Source organism: Camelus dromedarius, chromosome 13 (assembly GCF_036321535.1).
Source record: "Camelus dromedarius isolate mCamDro1 chromosome 13, mCamDro1.pat, whole genome shotgun sequence".
NCBI lineage: Eukaryota > Metazoa > Chordata > Mammalia > Artiodactyla > Camelidae > Camelus > Camelus dromedarius.
The window spans coordinates 65,624,623-65,650,285 of record NC_087448.1 but is presented as its reverse complement, the minus strand read 5'-3'; the positions used below and the strand labels follow the sequence as shown (position 1 = coordinate 65,650,285).

The 25,663-nt window shown below is 50.8% G+C and overlaps 1 protein-coding gene across 2 annotated transcripts in view; it reads right to left on the bottom strand.

The window, feature by feature from the left end:
* Nucleotides 1-16,241, bottom strand: part of SLC7A1 (solute carrier family 7 member 1) — a 66,274-nt gene extending 50,033 nt beyond the window's left edge. The window contains exon 1 of one of the 2 annotated variants that reach the window (XM_031465822.2): nt 15,928-16,241. The gene's annotated coding sequence lies outside the window, so the exon portion shown is untranslated. Of the gene's footprint in view, nt 1-7,952; nt 9,941-15,927 lie in introns of those variants that run through there. The other variant, XM_010977115.3, reaches the window with a different exon arrangement.
* Between the last annotated feature and the right edge of the window lie 9,422 nt (nt 16,242-25,663).

The window sequence follows — 25,663 nt, the reverse complement described above, 5'->3', positions numbered from 1 at the left end:
CTGACGTGGCTGAGGGCACAGTGAACTTGACAGTCAGATGGGGAGGCAGGTCCCCTACCCGGGGCCTCTTCTCGGTGCCACCCTGTCTCTGGGGCTGACTTTGCTCCCGTCAGCAGCCTGGTGACCTGGCTGGACTCCAGCTCTGATCCCATCCTCCCCCCAAGCTGGGCAGGGTGAGCCTGAGCAGAGCACCTAGCTGATGGGCTCCCACAAGCTGAACGCACGAGCCAGCTCCCAGCACCTTGCCAGAGCAGCCAGAGAAGCGAGCACGGGGCTGTGAGCGCAGGGCAGCAGACCCGGTGGAGAACATCCTTGCGAGAGCAGGAGATTCCTCCAGGACCTGGTTCCAAGAGGGGGCTCCTAATTCAAACGAGAGGCCTGTGCCTGTCGCGGGGCCACAACTCACTTTCCAAGGACCATGGAATGTGAACAAGACAACTCGGGTGGGCGCCTTGGGCACCAAGCTTGCCTTGCTCCCCCTCTGAAACGCCACACAGTCCGGATTTGGAGAGCCAAGAATGTAAGAAACTGAATCTCGGTTAAACTTGGTCTACTCTGGCCGAGAGTCCTGTTTTTGGAGAAGCTGACAAAGCACGCTTTGTACGTAGGCACGTCCCATGATAGCATTTCCAAGATTCATGATAAACCCCAATCCCCCGCAAACCCCACCTCCAGCTCCCACGTGCCAGCCGACTGCGGATAACGACCTCCTGCTTTGTCCACTCCCCCTTCCGCCTCTGCCCCTCTGTTCCTGCCAGTGGCCAGCTGTGGGAAGCACTGCACGCCTGTTCTTTGTGCTGAGACATCTGGCAGTGCTGACCTGTCGGGGGCCAGCTGACCCTGCAGCTGGCCGGTAAATCCGTGGCTCGCCTCGCCGTGGCCTGCAGGAGTTTTAAGCTCAGGTCACATCTCTTTCTTTCTGATGGTACCTCTGGACTGGGCAGTCCTGGATCTTTCGCTCAGCCCTCTCATGAGCTCTCCTCCATCTCCAAACAAAAGCCGAGGCTTCTTTGGTATTTGCAGACTAGAAATTTCCCCTCTCCTGTAATACAACCCTTATTGGATTTCTGTCCAGAGAGCAGATATTTAAGACATCTGAACTTAGCTCTACAATTGAAGTCTTTTTTTTTTGCAGATTTGACTGTTTGCCATCCTTTGTCCTCCTTTGACCCTTACGTGAACTTGGTGCGCACTACCCAATACAAGGGCGTGCTATTTTTATATACACACATCTGTACAACCACACAGGAAAGCTGTCATCGCCGATCCTGCCCACTAAGGCAAATCCAAAGGACCTCGGGCAGAAAGCTCTTGAGAAGGTACTTGAAGCTGAGGCCCAGGAACAGCAATGGGGGTCCCAGTGTCTGTTTCCTGGCTGGTTTACCCCAGACGCAGCCAAGGCTGAGGGGCCACTGCAGAGGGAAGGCCGCCGGGATGCGGAGAGAAATGTAAGTCCGGGACCATCGGGTCTGGTCTGCTATTTCCTCCTGGAAGGCAGGTGTTCCGTCCACCCTGAGGCCCCATCCTTGCTGGAGAAGCAGTGACCCCTCCACGTCCCCCGCACCGGCTCCCTGTCACAGCCCGTCAAAAGCAGTGAACTTTAAAGAGCAAGGAAGGTCCCCTCTGTCGTTCTCACACATTTGATACCACCTTTGTCTTTATCCCCGTATGTCTCCCAGAGGAGACGGGGGAGAAGCAGAAACAGGAACGCTGTGAAGGATTTTCCAAAAGAAATGCTTCCGGCAGAAGACAGCTCTTTCTAGAATCCCAGCCCAGAGCTTCAGCTGGCCTGCTCCATCCTCATTCAAGTTGGGTGGGGTGACGCGGGCAAGCTTGCTTTCTTTCTCCTTTGATGGGGCCTGGATACGTTTTGTGTATGGCTGCCCGGTCCTTTTAAAAAATAACCTCTCTCAAGCTTCCTCCTTGGTGGGATAGTTTGGGACTGAAACTTCTCATGACCTATCCTGACATTCCAAAACCTCTGCAGGAGACTCCCCCCCACCCAGCAGGACACGGCTGCCCCCTTCGGAGGCCCTTGCCCTTGCCCACGGGCGAGCACCACGGCGCTGCGTCACACCGTGATACCCACGGTCCAAGGCTGCTCACTCCTTCCGGGGGTGCGCTGGGGAAACACTGTTCTGACCAGCACTGGCTGTTCGGGAGTACTCCGAGGAGGGCGTGCAAGTCTGGTGGACCATGTGGATGCTGGTTACCTGGTGTCTTTGTTTTTGTTTTTTTTTTTTTTTATAAGAGCCACTCTGCTCCTTCCAGATGCACATGTCAATGTTTCTGGGCTCACAGAGGCAAAGTGACACTCTTGAATCTGGATCTTTGTCAGCGTTCTAACACCAGACCTTCTGCTTTCTACCTCATCAGGTTCATCCTGTTCTCGCTCACTCCCACTTTTACAGTTTGGACATCAAACTGCTGCTCAGAGATTTAGTGGCTCCATAATCATGGATCGTCACCCCTTTCCTGCTCAGGGCTGGAACCCCCAAAGTGAGGACCCTAATCCAATCTCTCCCAAATCCAGAAGCAGGAAGCGCGGCCCTAAGGGCTCAGTCCTGCTCAGGGTCACTCTGTCTCTGGACTTCCAGCCAGGCTAACTGAGGGGGCGGCAGGCCTGGGGGCACCTGGAAGGGAGGGTGTGATGAGTCCCTGGGGGGACCTCAGCGCTGGGCAGCAGGGGACAAACGACTCCAGCCCTTGCCCCCTTCCAGCAAGCCCCAGCTTCCCTCATGTCACCACCTCTCACTCCCAGCACATTCATAAACACTCCTCCCCGTCACGTTCAGACGACCCCCCAGCACGCGGGGAGCTCCTGACTTGCGCTGGATGGCGTAACCGCCTCCTTTACAGACATTCTTCACACCTTAAACCAGGTCTTAATTTCCCCACTGGCTGCTTTGCTGAACTATCAAGACACATCCCTTAGGCTGATGGATTTTTCCCTCTCTGCCAAGGTGATGAGTGTGAAAATGCTAACGCACTGCTCATCCTAACACCTGATGAGACAAAAAAATGTGCAAGCTTCTAGAGACAGAGAAGTATAAGAAAAATGATTGTAAGGCAGCCTCTACCTTCCTGTACAGGGCGCCATGAATTCAGTCTGATTTTCCTCCAAGAAACAAGGCCTTGGCGGGATTTCATACAGCAGTACAGGCAGGATGCAAAATGCAGAAGCCACCAAAGGCTACAGATTCACGGGCAGGGGCCAGCACCCCCCGCCCCCCTCACCCTGACCCCGCCATCACTGCCGCCGTCCGGGAAGGCCCTGTCTCGGCTCGCAGGTTTTACAGAAGTCATCATAAGTCCTAACTTTTTTTTATACCACCCTCAACAACTCCCAAATTTTAAAGAAAAAAGTAAATGATGTTTTTATACACTATTTAACAGAAAGCCTTCTTTGTTTTTTTTAACAGAAGAACTTCTGATGAGCATGTGAATGAATGAACCAGATACTACAGCAAAAATAAAAATCAAGTCAACTAAATGTAGTGACTCTCCATTCTCATCGTTTCTCCCCTCTGTATTTCCCTCGTGAGAAGGAACATTTAGATCAAGAAATTTCGGAGAGCTTCCAGGCACTTCCACAGCATCTGCAGTGAAATGTGGGGAAACAGGACCACTTCAAAGCTTTTTGAGAAACTGATCTGCTTTGCTGTCACTCTTACCTTAAATTTCCCAATGCAAATATGTGCACTAGGCAGGAAGCCTCCACCTGGATGACAGTCAAATGCAGCCAAGTGTCCCCTGACTATTCAAAGGCAAGTGGCCGAGGCCACGCCTCTGGGGTGCGCGAGGCAGGTGGACCCACACCCGAGCACCCGAGATTTCCTTGGAACCAAAGTGAACCACAAGGGGGGTTCAAACACCTGCATGCCCTCACAAACCCACGCCCTCCTGTGCCAGGTGGCATCCTGGTTTAAGGTCTTCCGGGCAGGGAGCCGTGGCACTGCCAGGCCCCGTCCCTCTGCACAGCCCCCCCTTAATTAAAGGCTCTGACACCCCGTCTTCTGTCAAGAACATCCTGACTGAAAGAGAACAAGCAGCAGCCTCTCATAGCCCAGCTCGCTTCACTCTGCGCAAAGTCACAGCCTGGGCCCCTGCGCCTCCGAACCCTCCAGAGGCCGAGGCTTAACCCTTGCCCCGCCGACCCTAATTAGAGCCCGCATTCCTTCACCACCAGGCAACGTTCTCAACTAGTTTTACACGTTGAACCCTCAGCACAGCCTCCGAGTCGGGACTGTTCTTTCCCACTTTCACAAGCGGGGGAACAGAGGCAAGGAGCTGCAGGTGGCGGTGCCTGGGGGCACTGAAGTGGAGCCCGGGTGGGGGCGCGGAGTCCTGCCCCTTCCGGCTGCTATCTCTGCTCCTCCTGCTTCTCCGGCGGGGGCTCCACCTCTGCACCCTCTCACCACTTCCCATCTGCACTCGGTGGCGGCGGGTGGCGGGTGGCGGGCAGATAACCCAGTCCCGCCCGTCCCAGCCCCGGGGCACCCAAGTCAACGCCTTGGGACAGCAAGACATCTCTGGGCATCTACTCAACACCAGGCACTGCTCCCGGTCCCAGAGCCGCAAAGGTGACTACACTCGGGCCCGGCCTCGGGTCTCCTTGATGAGGTCCGGTTCCAGCAGCTTATAGATGCCGGCTACTCAGAGAACCTGGAAGCTGGTTAGAAACTGTCCCCAGACCTTCACACACAGACCTGAGGGGCAAGGAGCTCCCGGGCGGGCAGGGGGATCTGTGTGCCCGCACCTGTATCGATGGTCTAGACCCCTGAGGTCTGACTTTAGGATGTGAAAGGCACCATTACATCATGCAAACGTCACTTACACAAAAGTATTCCTCTTCTCCATCCTAACCCCCTGCTCCATCTGCCTGTCTGTCTCACCTGCATGCGTGGACCTACCTAGATGGTTTTCAGGTGTTAACGGAGGGGTGACAGCAATAACCAAGAAGTGACATGCACAGCACAACAGAAACGGCTCCTGTTTTGTGTGCTACGTTTCCAGAAACAAAATACAACACAGTCTTGCCCTTAGGTTTACGTTTTTATTTTTATTAGTGGGGGAACAGAGCCAGCAGCCCCCAGGAAGCTCCAAATCTCCCACCAATCTAGAGGCTCCCCAGGGCGATTCAGCACGAACTCCCATGCAGATCCACTCCCATGCAGATCCTCGAGGCAGGCAGGTTAGCAGGCCGCCTCGAGCAACAGGAAAGTGCTTCCATTCGCGGGAGGTGTGTTCCCAGACTCACCGCCCGAGAAATTTAAGGTGGCCAAGCCCTCGCTGTGACTCACCAGACCACAGACCTGACAGTCTTTCGGTAATTAGGCTTTAATCCCAGCACAAATTACACCTGATAATTTTCCAAAATTCTGATGGCATCAAACTCTGAGACTAGCTAGACGGCCTTCCCAGTGCAATACAGACTATTCAAAGAATTAATGAATGTTTTTGCCCAATATCTCCCAAGTTTGCCCTCTAGGGAGAAAGAAATGTCTTCCAACAAAGGTTAAAAACAAACTAACAAAAAACCAAACTAGCTGCTAGAAATTTGAGGTTATAGATTTATGGGGGATACGTTATACAATTACAATTGCAGATTATCCCCAATTTCACATAATATCAACATAGACAACAGCATAAAATCAGGTTCATGAGGATTCTTCTTACATACTAACATTTGGTAACATTTGTAACTTATAGAGGAATGTTTAAAAGACTAAATTAAGTACTCTGAATTCTTACAATAAATGTATTGAGAAGCGTAGTAAATAAGCCACGAGAAACTAGGACAGGCATTTGTACATTGTTTCAATGAGCTCCACAATGTATCTTGTTCTAGTTTTGTTGTCACTGTGCTCTTGTGCCACAGAATCAACTCCCCTGATTTACTATTGTTTTAAGAATTATATACACAGACTTGTCACTTAAAGAATATTTATTTTCTAAGCAAAAAAAAAAAAAAACCACTTCTCAAACGAGACTTAAACTTACATAAAATCCAGTCAACCTCTTCAAGGAGAACTATTTAACGGTATGATTGCTACATCTAATATTATATTTTCAACACCCCATTCAATTTTGACCCACCAGACCCGAGAGTCCAAAAATTAATATTTCTATTAATATCAATAAAAACGTGTACTTTCTCCCCCTTCATCCCACAAATCCTCAACTCCAAAAGAGAAGGCTCACCTTTCAGATGGATTCTTCCTTAAATCACACCAAATAAAATAAACTCAAAAAGAGTCAAAGCACTGAAATTAACAAATGTTTGGGCCATCTCTGAAAAAAATCCCACACAGCCTGACCTGGCCACATTCAAAACACCAGGTGTGAGGTCAGCTCAGGACAGAGCTGCCCAGGTTTGCATCAGCAGCAAACCACACCGGGAATCACACAGATCCTGCCTTGTGCCCCTTTGCCTTCTTGGGACTCAGCACAGAATAATGTCCACTTCAGCCAGAAACCCTCCACTCACCACAAAAAGAAACCTCTACCCTCCGGCTGTCTTTGTCCAAACCGGTGTGGACAGGGGTAACTCCCACACCCTGGCCTAGTGAATGTTAAGATTCAGCACACCAAGGAGGAGGGGAAGGTGGGCCTGCAGGCCAACACGCCCAAGCCCACCTGTGTTTGCAAATGGCAGGCCGCCCCCGGGACTTTCTGTAACGCAACAGGAAAGAGTAACAATTATCAGCCTGCACTCGCAGGTACAAGAATGAGTTTCATTCAATCTGTATATAAACAGTGCACCTGATCAAAGTGTCAGTATATTTATTGTAGACTGAAGCCAGACGCCTGGCAGCCGCCACCCTCAGGAGAGCCAGGGCGTGGGCACCAGCAGCCCTGCCCCAGCACAGCCCGAACACAGCCACCCCAAGGAGCTTCCAGAACCCCGTGCGGATGCGGCCCTGACACCTGAGTCCTGCGTCCTTCCGAAGGAGGAACAAAAACGATCTCCCCGGGAGAGGTCCGGGCTGCTGTAACACGGGATCACTGAAACCCGGCCTGTTTTCAAACTAACCTATATTTTGGGTAAGGATGAGATGCTGCATTTCTAAAGAATTTTAAAAATCAGAAACAGGGCGATGTACAGCCTCCTGGTACATGCTTAGCAGTGCTGATGGTCAAAGATGAGAAATCCTAAGCAAATCAGGCAAAAATTCTCAACAACAGGGGAGGTCAAGCTGGCGCAATGGTACACCAGCCAGAGTAGGTGAGAAGTTGTCACCTTACCCCACCGTGAGGGTGCCTAGTAACCAGCCCAGGAAAAGCTTCTTAACATCCCAATACCCTAATTTCAACATGACCGGATTATTCCAAAAATAGAAACATCAGAGTCACGCATTCGCAGTATGCTTTACACCAAAGTACAAAACGGGGCACGTGTTCATACAAAAAAAAAAAAAAAAACCAACCAAACAAACAAAAAAAACCCCAAACTGAGATGCCAGGGCAGAATTACAACAAAAATGTAAAATAACTCATTGTTCTGTGCACTTCCCAGAATTATGCTATTTAGCTCACATTCTCCCTTTAGAATATACTGCCTTTCACTAACTACAAAAACATTCATTCAACAAGTATCTGCTGAGCACTAGTTCAGGTGTTACACACCCAGCAGTGAACAAAACAAAGCCTGATTTTAACATGTGCAAACACATGCACCTCATTAAGATAACACAGAATGTGGAAAATTGCCTCCAGATCTTTTTCACTTTTACCAGCAAAGTTTTTCCCATAATCAAATGTTCCTTGAAAACATCCCTTTTATTGGCTATATAATATTCTACCACGGATGGTGTCATCACTTATCAAAAGGTTTTTCTACATGCTCAACCACCACCAGATAAAAACACAAAGGAGGGACACCGTTAAACACAGAATGTTAGACTCAGATTCAGGACCATAAAGAGGGGAAAAGGAAGACACAACCTTACCGTGGATCACAGACCCCGGGCCGTGGACAGGAGCACAGTCACACCCTCCCCGTGGGCCACGTTAAGGCCTCATTTGTGAATCTCCCTTTATAAGCCCCACTCCCTCTTTGATCCAAGAGAACATTGTCTGCACAGAACAATACGTTTTCATTTCAATTTCCCTTCTTTTCAGGAAAGGAAATGTTTGCACTTCAAAGGGTTTCTTTGAAGAGCAGCCTCCAGTCCTGGCCTGGCCAGGTTAGGGGTTCCGTGGCCCCAGCAGGGTGCGCAGAGCCTGGGCGGCTGCCCACGGTGGTCCCTCCCCGGGCCAGCTCCTTCAAGGAGAAGGTCTGGTGCAGGAGAAGAAAAAACAAACACATGGAAAAATACTTGGGGCTTTTGATCATGACCTTCAGAGGCCCCTTTCCACATACGGCGTAGATTTCACAGCTCAGGGAAACTGAGGTACAAACGATGGGGTTCCATGGACAACGTAGTCACAAAACCGGTCCAGGAACCAGCCGCCCTCGGTGAAGACCCCATCCAGGCCAGGAGATAATGCAGCCCCTCAGATGCTGCTGGTGATGACAAGGGGGACGGTGGCTTTGAGAAGTGAAACTCGTAAGCAAGGTCCACACGCTTCATGCCACAGGCTGAAACCTTCCCTCGGGAACTTGTGGGCAGCGCAGTCGCTAATAAGAAGCAAACTTCACAGCTTAGAATTCCTCTTCCTTTCCCCACTGGCCCACCCGTAGGGGCCCAGAGGTTCCACAGCCTGTGAAACAACCACGAGCTGGTCTCCAAGGGGCTGGGGCCTTTCTCCCCATCAGGGCCCAGGCCCATCCCTACCCTCCACTTAGTCTAGGAAGCCCGGGGTATATGTCAGACAAGAGAGGACCTGCAACACTTCTTTTCAAGTCCTGAACAAGTTCTGGGTGGATCTCCACCCTTCCCCACCCTGAGGGGTTAAGTTCGCCAGCTCAAGTGGGCAAGCGCCCAGGCGGTGGGCAGGGGCGGAAAGCCGTCCAGACAGGGCGCCCGCCTCTCCCGCCGCCCGGGGCCTCGCTAGGAGCTCCCGCCCTGCGGGCTCCGGGCGGGTCTGGGGGGCCCCGTCACCACCCCCTGCAGCCCTCCAAGCTGACGGGGGCCCCCCAGACCCACCCTGAGGGGGCGCAGGAATTACAGGTGGTATTTATTTCCTCCTTCTTTTCCTTTTCTGTACTTTCCAAATTTTTCACGATGCATATTCTTTTAGAAACATTTTTTCTTAAAGAGGCTTCTGAGATAGAAAACTGGACCCCCCCCAAAAAAAATGCACATATAGGTAAAGGACATCATTTGGACAACTGTAAGTTGAATATGGACTGTGGACTGGAATACAATGTCGTATCAATGTTAAATTCCCTGATTTTGAGGTCATGCTGCGGTCACATAAGAGAATGTCCTTATTCTTTGGACACACACCGAAGCACGCGGGGCATATCAAAGGGCTTCATGTCTTCCACTCACTCTCAAATGGTTGAGGAACAAAACGTGTGGATATGTGTGTAGACAGATGAACTGACTGTCAGAAAGAACCGAAGGAGCAGAATGTAAACAGCTGGTAATTTGAGAAAATTGAGGAGCTCCTTGTAACTCCTGCAACTTTACTTTCCACGGGAAGGAAGAAAGGAGGTGAAGATGAAAGAAGAAAGGCAGGAAGGGGGGTACACTGGTCAGTACCCACGGCCTCACTGAGAGGCCAAGGCCACGGCCGCAGGCGCCCTGCCTGCGCGCAATCTCTCCTGGGGAGACGGGTCTCGCCGCTATGCAGGCTCAGACAGTGGCCCCCAAGGTTTCTGAGCGTGTCAAAGAAGCATCTTCCAAGGCAGGAGACCCCTCCCCACCTCCTCACACTACAGACATCAGCAAAGCAAGATCAGGGGCAGGACCCTGCCTCTGGCCTTGAGGAGGAGGGGTACCAGGAAGGGAGCCACTGTTCCCCAGAGGCCAGTTCCCACAAGACCCCCTGCAAAGGCTCCTCCCCCCACTGGGGGTGGAGGTGGAGGTGGAGGAGGTGGAGCGCAGAGATGACAGACGCAGATAAATGAAACAGGGCTCCCCTGCGGCCCAGGCAGGAAGTTCCACGTCCAGCCGTCCAGCCGGCTCCGGTGATGCGGATGCCAAACTACTGACCCAGAAAGAACGCAGCCCACGCTCGGTCACACACACCATTTCCAGTTCAGGCCACCGGCCAGCACAGCTGTCCCAGGGACACCAGAGCTCCAGTTGTGCCCGGAGCCCAGGGCTGTGCTGCCAGGGCCCAGAGAGAAAAAGATGTGCGTTCAAAAGAATCAGAGCAAAAGGGGAAAAAGAGCTGGGTGCTGTCCAGCGGTGGACGGCCGGCTCCCGCACGTCTAGGGCTTGCTCAGAACAAAGAGCGGTGAGGGGCCCCGCATCTTCAGGCCTGTGTGCTCGGCTCAGGGCCTGGCGCGCCCCGGGCACATGGAACACGGCCCCAGTAGTGGCCAGAGCCCCGGGTGCAGTCCACAGCCCTAAGCACCCCTGGTGTTGGGACTCAGGAGCCAGACCTCTGGGTGCAAATCCTCGTTCTGCCACTTACTCCCGACCCCTGCTCCCCACCCCCCAGCAACTTGTGTCACTCCTCAGCGCCTCCATCACCCCTTCGGCCAAACAGCAGTACTAACCTGAACGGGCGGCCGTGAGGGTGAAATGAAAACACAGACAGTGCCGAGCACGTGGTGAGTACTACCAAGTGCCTGTGAGCCTGGACTTTACTCAGCCCCAGGGCCTCTCCCTTCCTTCCTACTTGGTGTAAGAGACTTTGGCTAATGGTAATCAGTAGGCCGATAAGAAGACACAGAGAAAGAGACCATTTGCAAGCCGATCTTAAAAGGTCATCCCGAGCATCCTCGTGGGTGGGAAGATAGCGGCGACAACAGTGTGATGAAACACTCCTCCCCACTCACTGCTGCCCCCGCCCCCCCCAAAAGGGGTCTGCAGGGCCCCTCAAGGAAGGGGTGGGAAAAGATGGCATACAGAGATGGCCCAAGTTTTTTAAACCCGAAGGCCTCAGGTTAATTTGGACAAAATGTTTGGGGTCAGGATGACTATGTAACTCGAGTGTCACAGAGACGCATGCACACACTGTCATTCGCGTGCACACACACATGCGCACAGACACATGCAGGCAAGCACCGAGGAGGGGGCCGTGAGCTCTGCTTCCCGGAGGTGTGTGGATCTGAGACCTGAGGGACCTGCCCCCACACCCGGGGGGCAGTCAGTCCTCAGAGAGCGACGGGCTTCAAGGTCCCCCGGCAGTCGGAACACAGCCCCAGACTGAGGTCCTTCCGCAAGGCCCCTTCCCATTGCGGCAAGAAGGCCACAGAATGCCCTCCAGGACCCCAATGGTGAAAGGACAGTGGTGAAGAGAGCCCCCTGGGACTAAAGGAACAAGAGTCTCACCCAGAGAGACCCTGGACCCAGGTCCACATGTGCCTCAGAGGATCCAGTACTGCCCCGACACCGTGGCACCACACCCACCCCCTGCAGCGCAGACAGAACTCCAAGGAGAAGGGGCCACATTTTAACACCTTGGCAAAAACGGGAGAGCAAATTACAGTTGTTACAGATTTTATTTTTCTCCACATCTAAATCAAAGAACTGAGCTTCCGTTCCAATATAATAGCTAACGTTTGTTAGGCGCTCAGGATGTGCCAGAAGCTGTTAAGCGTAGAACTTGGATTATTGCCTCATTTAAATTCTCTCGACCTATAAGGCAGGCACTCGGAGCCAATCACCATGCAGTCAATATGGAAAAGAAGTGAAATGAGGCTCTGAGAAATAGCTTAGGAGAGGCGCTTATCCTAGCAAGTGGAGCCCGCTCTGGGGCCCGGCCCTTTCCGCAGGAGGGCCCATGGCGTGTCCCTCGACCCCGCAGTGCACGGCCCGTGCGAGTGCGGGTGGCCCCGGGGGGCGGATCCTGCTCCTCGGGAGGCCCGAGTCAGCACGGCTACGACACAGCGCTCACTGCGCACGGAGCGTGTGTGCCGAGCACAGGACCCTGTCCTACACAACTGGGAAAATGCTCGGTTGTCCTCACATTCAAGAACCTTATCTGCATGAATATTCGGAAGAAAGCACTGCGGCAGGAACACAATGTTTAGGAATCAACTGCCCACAGTCTCTGTGCCTCCGGAGGGAAAAGGTGACTCAGGAAAAAGGGAGACGATGTGGAAATACACACTGTCCTACTAAGCGAAGGACATTCTTTCTCCCACCTCCATATGACCCACCTCTCCGTAGCCTTTAAAGGCTTCCCTGAGCTTGATTTCTGGTTGCCATTAGAGGAGTAGTAGGCTGGCAGGGGAAAGAACCTATTCCATGAAAGAATCTAAATGTACTGACTCCAGTATCGTTATTCTTTCACATTATTAGTTTCATCGTCACAAGGCTGAGGGAAGGCTTCCCCAATCCATAGGCAGAGCAAGTCTCCAGGGTTCTGAAAGTTTAAGCGACTTTCTGGAGGCTGCACCCAGAGACGGCCGCAAAGCCCGCACTCCGGGAGCCCCTGGGAGGTGCTGTTCCCGGCACCGGGACCACCTGCCCTCCGCCTCTGGAAGCAGCATCCTTGTTTCAGGGCGATGATCTCAGGCTGCACTGAAGCTGTGAACCCTCTGCTCCACACAGCTCTACCTCCAGTTTGCACGGTTTGTTCACCACCCGGCAGTCCCCACTGCTAACGACAATAACCGGAGGAAAAGCCAAGTGAAAGACGGGAGTGAGGCAGGATGGGGGACTGTATGCCGGAATCTGTTCCAACATGCAGAGCCTGTGTCCCCTGAGGAATGAATCCTGACCAGTGGGTGAAGCAAACAGCTCCACGCGCTGCTCTGCAGATGTGGCAGATCTGAAGGAATGCCTTCGGAGGGAAACGAAAATGGTCAGCAGTCCACCAGATCCTTTTACCAATTTGCTGCCCATCCCTCCAGCAGATTCACAGGTGGCAAATGCAGTAAACGCCCCCCCCCCATGGTAAATTGTGATTGACTCTGAACAAGTGCAGGGGAAGTTATTTTCGAAGCTGCCTTGCAGTTGGGAGAGGGCGATAGGGATTAGGGAGAAAGAAAAGCCACCGACGTTTACCACAAGGCTGACCATCTGCCATGAAACATGCTACCGCTCTATTCTTTGACTGGAAGAGACCTAAAACCTTGGCCTGGGATCCAATGCCTGGGGCCTCAGGCCCAAGAAACCCCTGGAATGCAGGAGCCCTGATGGCCAGGAATGAAAAAGCAGGCACACCCCTGGCTTTAGTCCCCATTCCAGCCAAGGGACAAACCCATGGCCAAGATGCCCATGGGAGGGCACAGGGGAGCAGAGGGAGGCTGCGGGTAGGAGGCCAGAGCTGCGTGAAAGGGCCGTGAAAAGGGCAGAGGCCCCACCAGGAGTAGGAGGCTGCAAGAGGGGAGGGCTGGCTCGACCCTGTCCCTTGAGGATGGAAGCACCTAAAAAAAGTCAGTTATGACTTTTAAGATGTCCATCCCCACATGCTCTCTCCCCAGCCTCACTAACACTCTGCTCCACTCTGAGTCACATTCAGCCACCTTCAAACCTCACGTGGAATCCACCAGCCAACCCTGCTGACTCTACCTTTAAAATCTGCAGATAGAGCAAGTCCACAGCCTGCAGCGGGAGCACAACTCAACGGGCTGACGTGTCTGCCATTTCCACCCCAGTCCAAGCTGCCATCCTCTCTCACGGAAATGACATATGGTCACTCTCTCAGGTGGAAATCAGTTGGGCTGGGGTTTTATTCCAGATTTCAGTTAGGACGAGTCTCTGAACTGGCCTCCCTGTTTCGACACCTGCCCCTCTCCCCCCCTCCTCCACAGGGCCTCTGAAGTTATCCCTAAACTCCCTGACAGCCTCCCATGACCCCTCGCCTCATGGCCCACGGGACCCACCCTCAACTGGAGCAGACAGTGGTGGGAGCCCCAGGCTGGAGGGGCCAAGCATACAGAAGAACATCAGGGCCCTGTCCGCAGGGCCCGCTTGGAGTGAGGACCAGGAGCCAGGTGGAAGGATGGACATCTCAGAAGATGCCTCTGGCCCAGAGGAAAATGTTTCTCTCTGTAACAAGGACACACTTATTCCTGTTTCAAATTCCCCTCTGGGGTTAATAAACCAATACCTCCAAATATATAGTTAATAATGAAAGGGATTAATTCAATTAGACATAATGCCAGGCCCTCCAACATAATTACATATTTCTACTGGCCTTAGTAGAAAAGAAACTACACACTAGAACAGTCAGTAAACATGTGTTTAATTCCATCAAAGATTGGAAGATTATACCAAATATAATTAACGTGTGTCTTAAAATTCCAACTCCCCGAGATCAGCAATCTCATCTTTCAAGACTTTTTTCCTCTGAAGCAAATAATTATATTCATAAGAGTACTCATGTGGTTCAACTCAGATATAAACAGAGTACATTTCTGATCTCTATTAAGTCTCATCCTGTTTTGTAAGTCAAAACTCCTTTGACACTTTAAACTTCTCTGTAATAATTAAACATGATCTTAATATGATAAACTTTGAAAAACTATTTTAATCCATTGTTGACTTTGTCCTCTAAATTTCTAATCTGACTATATGACTTAAATAAAATCTTTTGTTTTAATGACAAAAGGGTGTGTTCTTATAAAAATAATAATTTCCACTGAGACCAACTATAAATATCAGGGGGATAAATGTATCATGGTTTCCTATCGTCTAAGCCAAACATATGTGGCAAGAAATGTTAAGATAAATCCCAAAGAAATGATCATTAAAATTAAACACGATTAGGAAATTCAGCTAGAGGCCAACATACACAGTTCTATTGGTCAAACTTTAAAGAGCTCATTTTAGGAAAATTCCCAACCCTCTCCTCTGTTAGCAAACCTGGAACAAAACCCAACTCCAGGTTACTTCTACACATGAGAGCCTGCCGGTGAGTATGGGAACTGTAGTTTTCCTTCCAGAAGTCACATGTCTGGCTATCCTAATCACACAAGTCAAACGCAAGCCCTATCTAGTTCCCACAGCCACTGAAAAGGGGAAAGAGCTAAAGCAGCTCGCGGTGGTAGCACTACAGAGCAAGTGCTGCTGTGTACACACGGCTTTCAGAATGACTGCGTGACCTGCCTGGCCTGGGAACTTTCGTAGAAAAGAACACGCAGAGCGCAGGCTGTCTTGGGGAAGTCGGAAGAACTTCCTCCCACGACACACCATCTGGAAAACTTGAAAGATGCCACCCTTTAGGGGCCAAATCGGGTCACGAGGAAGCCCACCCAGGGGAAATTCCCATAAGTAACCCCAGCGACCCAGACTAGAGGTGTAGATGGGCCGGGGTGGGTCCGTAGGTCTAGGGAGGAAGAGAGGTGGGCGCCGCGGCCAGCGTGCGGGGTGCGCTGCGCGGTCCCCGGCCCGCCACCTGCCGCGGGACCACCCTGCCGCCACCGGGCGGGCTCCCGACACGCGGCGGATGACACATCGTGGACCTCGTGGCGGGGCGGGGTGCTCCGCTCCGCGCCATGTAAGGGAAAGTCTCCAGATGCCTGCCGGCCCGGCGCCCGCTCCCCGCCCCCTGCCCACCCCGACCACCCGTGTTTCCCGGCACCCGGGTTCCCCGCAGGGCGCGCGAGGCGGGCATCCCCGAGGCGTCAGGTCGCCCACGCTTACTCACTCGGTGTTGCATCATGCACCACGCCGCGCCTTCAGGAACCAAAATGGACTCCTTAGCGGAGAGTGCCGCATGGGCACCGGCCCGCGAACACCCCCGACCCACCCGGCCCGCAACCACCCCAGAGGACGCCAGCGGCCCCCGCGCGTGCCCCGCGCCGCTCCCCGCGCCGCCCTCCACGACCCCAAGCGGCTCCAGGGTCCCCCCACCCCAAGGTGACCCGAACCCGGGCAGCTGCCCCGGCGCCGGCGGAGGCTGAGCACTCACCCGGCTGGCGGGCAGCGGGCGGCGGGCGGCGGGCTGCAGGCAAGAACGAGGGTGGACGGACGCACGAGGTGCTGGACTGACGGACGCTCGGATGGAGACTTGGCCGGACTGACAGACGCCCGGGCGGAGGCGCGGCGCGCGGGGAGTAGGAGTGGGGACTCGGGTAACAGATGCCGGGTGGCCGTGTGCCCCGCGAGGCAGTTGAGCGGCCGATCACACCTGCCCGCGCTGACTGAATGGAGTGTCTAGGACGGGCTGGATCCGGCGCCAGGTTTCATCAGCCGCGCCCCGCGCCCGCCCCCCGCGCCCGCCGCCCAGGCCCGCTCGCGCGCGTCACCCCCGGGCACCAATGGCAGCGCCGCGCGGCCGCGGCTCTGAGCCCGGGAGGCGGCGGGGGCGGCGCGGGGGGCGGGGCGCCGCGGCTTCGCGCGCCCAGCTCCCCAACCTGGGATTCCCCCGCCGGTGGGCGGGGCCTGACGACGCGGGGACGGTCGCCCCGCCCCTCTGTTGCCATCCCTCCGCCAATCCGCGCCCGCGGCGCGACCGCATCCTCTGGTCCCCAGCGGGCGGACCCCGAGCTCGCTGCCAGCTTGCCTCCTCCAAAATTAAAAGATAGGGGATGCTCTTCAGGGTTTTTTGTTTTTGTTTTTTTTTTAAACATTATTATAAATATTCATGTCCTTGTCATTGGAATGTTTTATTGCTATTCCCTTCTTTTTAATAAACGACTTGTCCTTGCCCCTTGTCAGGAAGGGCCGGAAGCCTGAATCTGCCGGTGCCCCTGGCGGTGGGACCAGCACACCTGGCCGGCGGGCCTGTCTCAGCGGTGACTTCCGGGCTACTCTCCCAGAGAGGGCAGAACTCGCAGTACCGAGTACCCGGGCGCTCAGCTCAAGTTCCCGCTTTGCTGTCTCTTTGCTCCAGAAAACCCAAGTAAGAACCACAGTTTTAGAGATCTGGTAACCTGTTACATGAGAGAGGTAAGAAGGTCATAGATGTTTCCTGTCAGCCCCCTCTGACTTTGTAGAACAGGGAAAATGATGGCTTAGTGTCCACAGCCTTGGAATCCTTTCCACACCCACTAGCAACCCCCACAAATGTCCTTGGTCAGTAATGGAGGTTCGTTGTCCACCGCTGAGTGCCACACTCTATTGGAATTATGCTAGCAATTTATAAAGCATATAACTGCTGGGTGCTAGCTTCAGAAAACGTTGTAATGAGCACACAGAAACAGGCTTGTATTTGTAAAGAACCCTGAACAGTGGTTGGCACCATAGTTAAGCTGTTGTTTTAAAACAACAAATTCCAGTTTCAACTGAACGATGGTGAACTGATGCTTTGAGGTTGCATTAAGGAAGTCTCCTGTGCGGGGACTTTTCCTGAATCCCACACGGCCTCCTTAATCTGCTGACACTGCCATCAGAGGAGCTCCAGAAGGAAGTCTGGTGTGATTCAGGGACCACTGGCTTTGCCTTTGCACTTAATCTGGATTTGAATCTGAATTCTGCCACTCCATTTCCGTGTGGTCTTCTGCAAGCTACTTCACCTTTATTTGGAGCTTATATACCTTATATTCTTACCAGGGTATCCTTTAATGCTTGAAATATGATTGTGGGATTTTCTGTTTAAAATTCTTGGCAGTAAATAGAAGTTAGTAGATTGTAGAGGCGGTCTGCTTGGGCAACACAGAAAGGGAACATTGTAAGTTCTGAGAGCAAGTGTTCCAGGCCCTGATGGGGGTATGGGTAGAACTTAACTGAGGGAATTTCCAGCCCTGTGCTCCATTTCACAGCCCCACCCAGCCAACTTCGTCTTCAGGGAGACTCTGGGAGACCTTCCATGACAAGGCCGGTAAGCAAGCAACATCCTGGCAGAAAGGATTCCATGTGAACCGGGGAAAAAATAATTCTGTGCAAGGTCTCAGCAAAAAGTTAGGAAAAAAGCTGAAAATAACTGGCTGAATGTTTTAAGTGAAACTAAAGTTCAGGCAGGTTAGGATTCACATTGCAGGTCCAGAGGGATCATGAGTGACAAGTGATTCCTTGATTAGAATCAAAGAGCAATCAAGCCAAGATTCCCAAGACCATTAAGGAAAGGAGTTGCTAGGATTTAGGCCCTAGGAGCACCACCTAAGGTGACGGCGGACAGACCAGGCCCCCGGCTAGTACCATTAGGCAGCTTAGGCTACAGAAAGGGCAGAGGATCAGAGGCAGACGGACAGTGGTTTTGGACTCTAACTCCGCTTTCTGCTAGCTGCTGGCCTAGGGGAACTGCGTTCGTCCTCTTTTAACAACATACTGTATGAGGCCAACTTCTGGAAAGAGCAAACTTATGGAGACAGTAAGAAGATCAGTGGTTGCCAGGCGCTCATGGGGGAAAGAGGCGGGAGGGATGGATAAGCAGAACCCAGGGGATTTTTAGGGCAGTGAAACTACGCTTCACAATACTGTCGGGGCTCACGTGTCATTACACACTTGTCAAAACCCACAGAGGGCACAACACAAAAAGGAAACCTTAATATAAACTGTGCAATTTAGCTAATCACAATGTGTCAACATTGGCTCATCACTTTTAGCAAATATACCACAATAACTCAAGGTGTTAATAATAGGGGAAACCGGAGTGGGGGAGGGGGTATATAGGAATCCTCTGTACTTCCCCCTTATTTTTTGGTAAATCTAAAACTGCATGTTGAATATATAGTATTGATGTAGAAATTTATCCATGTGTAAAGTGCCTGGCACAAATCTACATATAGAAAGTACCCATTTAATAATAGTCATTATTAGACAGATTAAGGAAACAGAGCCACTCCGTTTTCTGAAGTGTTGCAAGGCAATATTGGATAGGTTAAGAGTGTGGGCTCTGGAGTCAGAGAGCATGGCTTCTAACGCTGACTACATGTCTTCTAAGCCACGCGCACTTAGGCAAACGGCTTCAGCTTTCTCCAACGTTCACTTTCCTCGTTTCTAAGATAGGGATTATGTGCCTGTGACAAATAAATGACAATATCCTTGCGAAACACTGAGCACCAGACCTGATATATAGCAAACTCCCACAGGATGTGGTTAAGTCCAACGCTAGACCGAATCGTGGGGTCACACAAAATGCAAAGAAGGAAGCATTTCTTCTTCCGTAGTAAAGGGGTGTTCTTACAACCAGACGTTTTTGCAGGAAAAGGCTATCAGTAGTTGGGTGTGCACCTCACCATTCTGGTTCCCTGGGGGTCCAGGTAAGGGGCAAAGAACACAGTTGTCACTTGTCCCACTCTTCAGAGGACCTCTACTGTGGCCTGGCCAGCTCCATCCCCTTTTCTGGGAGATTCTGCTTTTTTTTTTTTTTTTTAATTGAAGTGTAGTTGATTTACAATGGTAGTTTCAGGTGTACAGCAAAGTGATTCAGTTTATATATATATATATATATATACACATATACATATATATTTTTTTCTTTTCAGATTCTTTTCCATTATGTGTTATTATAAGAAATTGAATGTAGTTCCCTGTGCTATACCGTAGGTCCTTGTTGTTTATCTGTCTTATATATAGTAGTGTGTATCTGTTAATCTCATACTCTTAATTTATCCCTCCCTCTCCTTTCCCCCTTGGTAACCATATATTTTGTTTTCTATGTCTGTGAGTCTGTTATAGGTTTGTAAATAGAATTTGTATCATTTTTCCTTGATTCCGCATATAAGTGATATGATGTAATATTTGTCCTTCTCTGTCTGACTTACTTCACTCAATATGATGATCTCTAGGTCCATCTATACTATCACAGATGGCATTATTTTATTCTTTTTTATGGCTGAGTAATATTCCATTGTGTATATATACCACATCTTCTTTATCCAGTCATCCATTGATGGACATTTAGGTTCTTTCCGTCTTGGGATGGAGGGAGATTCTGTTCTTGGCTTCCCAACATCCCCTGCTAGTGTGTCCTCAACAGGAACTGCCATCACAAACCCCCACCTCCCTCAGCACAGAAATTTGTTTGGGGGTGGGGGCTCCTGACCCAAGGGGGTCTGTCACCTCCTGGCTACAGCCAGGGCCCACAGTGTCTGGGTAGATGACATAAACTGAGGTCCGCTTAGAAGCCTTCCCAAGGCCTTTGGGAGTTGGAAGAAAGAGACTTTCTTTCCTCCCTGTCAGCACAGTGGGACAGATGTCCACCAAGTGCTACCAGCAGCCACCACTGTGTGGCGTCAGCCAGTCAGAGAGAATGAAGGGGAAACAGAAATCAAAGGTGAGGGGCGAAGTGACTCTTGGTCAAGTCCCCGTTCAGTGCTCCTGAGGCCACCCGTCTAGATTTCTGAGCCACTGGGGTGCTCCTTTCTGCTCGCTTTCTGTCGCTTTTATCAAAAAAGAGTCTCGATTCGTACAGCTTTCCCGTCCTACGCGCTGTCTGCCCTGGTCCAGGTGGGAAGTGTCATAAACACCTGATAAAGCGCTGCCCCTCCAGCCGAGGCCGCGCGGGCCGGCCTGGTGCCTGGGAGCACGGAGAAGAGCGGCCCTTGGGCTCAGAGGGCCTGGCTTGGTTAGCTGACAGCAAGTGATATCAGACCCCTGCCAGACGTTCAGGAGACCTTTGAAACCAGCTGTACACATCATGGCAGAAAGTGCTCTCTCTCCACCACAAAACCAGCGTGCGGACCCTCAAGAGGAAGAGCCTTTCTTACCGTGTACATCTTTGTGAAAAAACACAGCTGTAAGAAAATAGCTTTTCTTATTAGCAGAGAGATGCCCACAACAGTTTATGTCCATGTATTTGTCACAGGGTCATTCATAATAGCAAAAGAAGAAACTTCATAGATGTCCAAATATAAAAAATTGGTTAAATACATTCATATCCATTCATAAAATGGAATAGAATATTAAGCGACCATTAAAATACCATGTTTTCAATTATGTGGAAAGTACTTAGATTATATCATGAGAATGGGTTATAACATTTTTGTCTGCAATATACTTCCAATTTATATATATTTATATATATATACACACATGTACACGTCTATCTGCATATATAAACATACATTCTATATGTACATATATGCATATATATTATATGTAATCAGGATGGAAATATTAAAATATCTCTAGTAGGAGTTTTAATTCTTTTGTTTACTTGCCTCAATAGTCTACATTGAATATTTACAATAAACTCAGTAGATCTTATTAAAATTCAGGATTGTAGCTAAAAAATAAAATAAAATTCTACCTCCAGTCCCATTCTCTTCCCAATATCTGTATAGCCAAAGAACACCCATGCCTTCATCCTCAGCTCCCACTGTCCCTTGTGGTTTGTCCAGAAAGAAGCTCACACCTGGCGTGTAACTGTTGACAAGGTTTCAGGCCATTAGCCCCAGGTACCCAGGTGACCAGGGCGTGAGCTCTGAAAAGACAGTGATGCCTTGTCTTCCCCACAAGCATCCAAAGTAAAAATATTAAAATAAGTGTGATGAAGTCCAGCTATTGCCATTTTTTTCCCATGCTGCCCTGATTCCCTTCAGTGCCTTCTTCTTTTCTTTAACATCACACCTTCTCAAACAAAAACCTTCTGGGGTCCAAGCTGAGCCCTGGCGGGTGTCACCACGGAGAGAGGAAACTGCTTCACTCCCCTCCCCAGTTTAAGTCTGCGTCTAATTTGAAGCTCAACGGTACATATTTCCTACTGGATTTCCATAGTGCCGGAAAGTTCTTTGTGCTCCATGAAGAAGTTTTTACCTCATTTTCCATACCTTTGCTGTGTCCTTTAACATTTGAATGATATATCCATTGACATTTAAATTTAGGAAACATATGAGAACATTCTGGAATACATAACGTGTTGTGGACTGATTTGCATCCCCCCGAAATTCATATGTTGAAGCCCTAGTCCCCCAGGACCTCAGAATGGGGCTGTATTTGGAGATTAGACCTTTAAAGAGGTAGTTAAATTAAATGAAGCCCTAATCCGATATGATTGGTGTCTCTATAAGAAAACGAGATCAGGACTAACAGAGAGACCCCAGGGATGGGTGGGCACAGAGAAGGGCCGTGTGAAGACGCAGGGAGAGGCGGCCATCGGCAAGCCAAGGGGAGACGCCTCAGAGGAGACCAAGCCTGCCAGCCCCTCAATCGTGGACTTCCAGCCTCCTGAACTGTGGGAAAATACACATGCTCTTTAAGCCCCCTAGTCTGTGGTATTTTGACACGGCAGGAATCACATTTAAAAGAAGAAAGACCGTCAGAGCTGGAAAAGGCCTTGAGCCGGGCCCCACTAGAGCAAGCCTCTGGTTCACAGGAGCAGGGAGGCACCCTGTAGTCCTCGGGGTCACAGGACCCACAGAGCAGAAGCAGGTCCTGGGACTGGCCGTGCAGAACTTCACCATGTCAGGCTGATGCCTCCGTTTGCTTACGAAGCTATTTGTTACTATTAAGGTGTTTCCCACGACTGCTCTCCTCCCGCTGGGCTCCTGTGCCCAATGTGGAGGGTGGGGAAGCCTGCGATCTCGGAGTCACCCTGGCCTGTGATGTTGCAGTTTTGTAACTGCGCTGCCCACGCAGGCTGCACTTGCTGTGAACAGGCGGCAGGAAGACCCAGCTTCAGAAGGCTGGTGTTCCCACTGCGAGCAGAGGCGGGGTGGGGAAAACAGGGCTTGGTGCGTCAGCTAGAAGCAGCTGTGAATCTGGACTGCGTGGCTGAGCAACTGTGTGCCGTTGGCCAAGTGACAACCTCTTGGAGTCTCCTTCAACGAGGGCACCAGTGTCTACCCTTGACTGCTTCCTCCCGCCTACCTCGTATCCTCTCTGTCCCCTGCCAGCCCCTCCTCCCCTTCTTGTTGGAAGAAATGAAGTCGAAGAAAGTGTCGCCAGCCCTACTGCCCAGGTTTCTGATTCTCTTCTGTTTCCCTCCACCAGGGTTCTATGTGGCGCCTGGAGACAGCTCCCTAGACAGATCATCTTCTGTGGGGCTTTGCTAATTTCTGCAGGGATTTGATTTGGCAAAAGCCATCTCCTTCTTTGGATTTCTGAAAAGATGTGCCACTTGGGTGATACACTAGCTTTAGGCAAACCTAGCCGCAGTGTTGGTTGCACTCTGGAAACGCTCATTACTGTATTAAGATAAAAAGTGTGAGATCTCAGCTTACGCTAACACCCCAGAAGTTTCTGCTTGGTTAAGCAAAAGTGTAACCTTTATGCAAAGATATTTTGGGCCTCTAAACAGTTTGTCCATATCCCTAGCCATCCCCTTCCTGCTTTGAGCTGATCTAACCTCAAAGAATTGGGATTAGGTTTCTGTGTTTGCATCTTACGCCGAAATCTCCTAGAAGAGTGGGCTGTCAAGGCAGCGAGCACAGTGCAGTGGCCAGGAACACAGACAGTCGAGACGGAGACATCTGTGGGACTCTCAGCAGGTAACTGAGCTCTTGAGGCCTCAGTTTCCTCATCTGAGAAATGGGAACTCTAACAAGCTGCTCTAAGAGTTGAGATAAAGCCTGAATGGCTCCTGTGCAGTGCCTGGCACATTATGATAATGATTCCATAAAGGCCACAAATCACTACTGCTGTTATCATCCATAATCTTCACCTAATGCAGTGGTCTTTGAGGTGAGGCATAGAAGGAATCCCCTTCTAGCATCCGCTTCAACCCTACAGAAGGACCCTGATAGGTTCTGCTTGGGTCATATGCCCACGCATGTGCACCTCTCTCTGATTCCGGCAGAATAGTACTCTCTTGTGGGCTAGCCTGGGTCACACACCTACCCCTGTGGGGCGTGGGGACCATGCCGAGAGGAGGCTGATTTGTGGTTCCACCAGTGTCACGAAAATAGAGGAAGCAGTGGTCTCCAAAGGAAGGAGATGTGAGTAGGCGAGAAAGAAACTGGTGTCCACTGTCTTCTCCAGCTTCCCTACTGGTTCCAATGTCTCCCAGCCCACTCCTAGAGGGATCTGTACCATGTGTGCTTCATGTGGTACCACCGTCTGGCCCCAGTGCACATCCACGCTCGTGCATCCTGTGTACCAGTCTCGCCCCAGGTAGGGAAATAAACTTACCGTCCAGCTGTGCTAGCTCTGCCACGCAGCTGTGCGACCCCACATCAGTGCCACCCTGTGCTCTCACTGCCTGGAGAGACTTGTCAAGTTTACCCCTTCTTTTCGTTAGTCTGTCCTTCCATGAAATCCTGGGATCTAGGCTGAAGGATGCACTATGAGCAGAACTGATTGGCTCTGAAGAGACGTGCCCTTCCCCTGTGATGCTGGCCTTGAACCAAACTTGTGGACTTTCTCCCCTTGGGTTGAGTTGCTTCCCAGAAGCTCCCTCAGCCTCTCACTCCAGGATGCTTTGGGGAGCCCAGCCCCGGCTCTCCCACTGGACCAGGCTTGATAACTCAGCCTCTTGCAGAGCTGGGGTCACTGCCGCACTTGTTTTATAAAGAATATTTTTATTACTAGATTTCCTATGTAAGTGTCAACCAACAGATTTATTAATTAGTTATCCTCAACATCTTATTACCCAACCATTGATCATGTATCAGATTGGCTGGGTGATATTCTAATTAGTTGTTACGCGGACCCAAGAAGTGTAAATTGTAAATTGCTTCTGTAGAAAAGTTCTTTCTCTGAGGGACAGAAGTGCTTCGATTTGCCTCTGTTCCCATGCAGAAATCTTGCATTTTTGAAGTCCTATACATAAAATGTTGATGTAACAGTCGACATAACTGTTGGCCTTCTAATTGACCAGGGGTAGAATTTTTTAAAGCGAAGGAGAAATGCCTTGATTAACTCTATAGTGACCTAAGTATATTTGCAGTGGTGCCAGACCATCCGTCCATACCAAAAATTTCTTCCCATTCGTGAAGCATATTGTCAATCAAAAGGAACAATTAGATGCAAACAGAAATTGGCAGATACATGGGCAGAATTTCAACACATTCTTAGCCTCATTCACCCCTAATGTGTAGATGAGCTTGTGGACTCACGCTGTGGCCAGGTTTCCCTCCTCTCACCTCACAAGCATCCTCTTGTCCTGCCTTCTAACACATGTCATCACTCCTCCACCCCCACCCGCACATCTTTCCTCCCAGTAGACCTGGTCCAGCCCCGCTCATTTCCAGCATTAATTTCCATCTGCCCCGTAGCAAATAATAATCACTCAAGAAACAGCAACTTAGGAGCCTTCTTCTCCAGTACACACTCACATTTCCTCACAGTGAACCAGCCTTTCCAGGCTGGCATTCGCATTCTACCCAGGTAAGGAAAGGAAGCAGGCAATTTAGAAACCTTGTTTACCGCTTGCAGTTATGACGCTGTTGTTTTTCTGGTGCTGAAAATTACGCACAACGCACCAAGGTCTAAAGCAAACACTTGTCAGATGAAACCAACGACAAATGAGAGAATCAGAAGACATTGATCTGAGAGCGCAGCGGATCATTCTGTTTTGCTGTAGCAGAGTTAATGACAATGTCAAGATCACTAATTTTGTGATTCTCTCCTGTGCGGCATGCGTTTGAGAGTAAGGAGAGAACAGAGCTGTTCTTCTGCCCACTGGTCAGTTGTCTGGGGAGAGGCAGGTTGCTGGTGAATACTGGCTGGAAGGTGTGTGTCCACTCACCTGTGCCAACCCAGGCACCCATGCTGGGAGCCTCTCCTGGGCTTTTCCCCCTCCAAACACAAACAAAAGAATATATACATTCCTTCCTCTTTGCCGGGTAATTCAACAAATGAGTCTCTTGTGATGTTAACAAAGA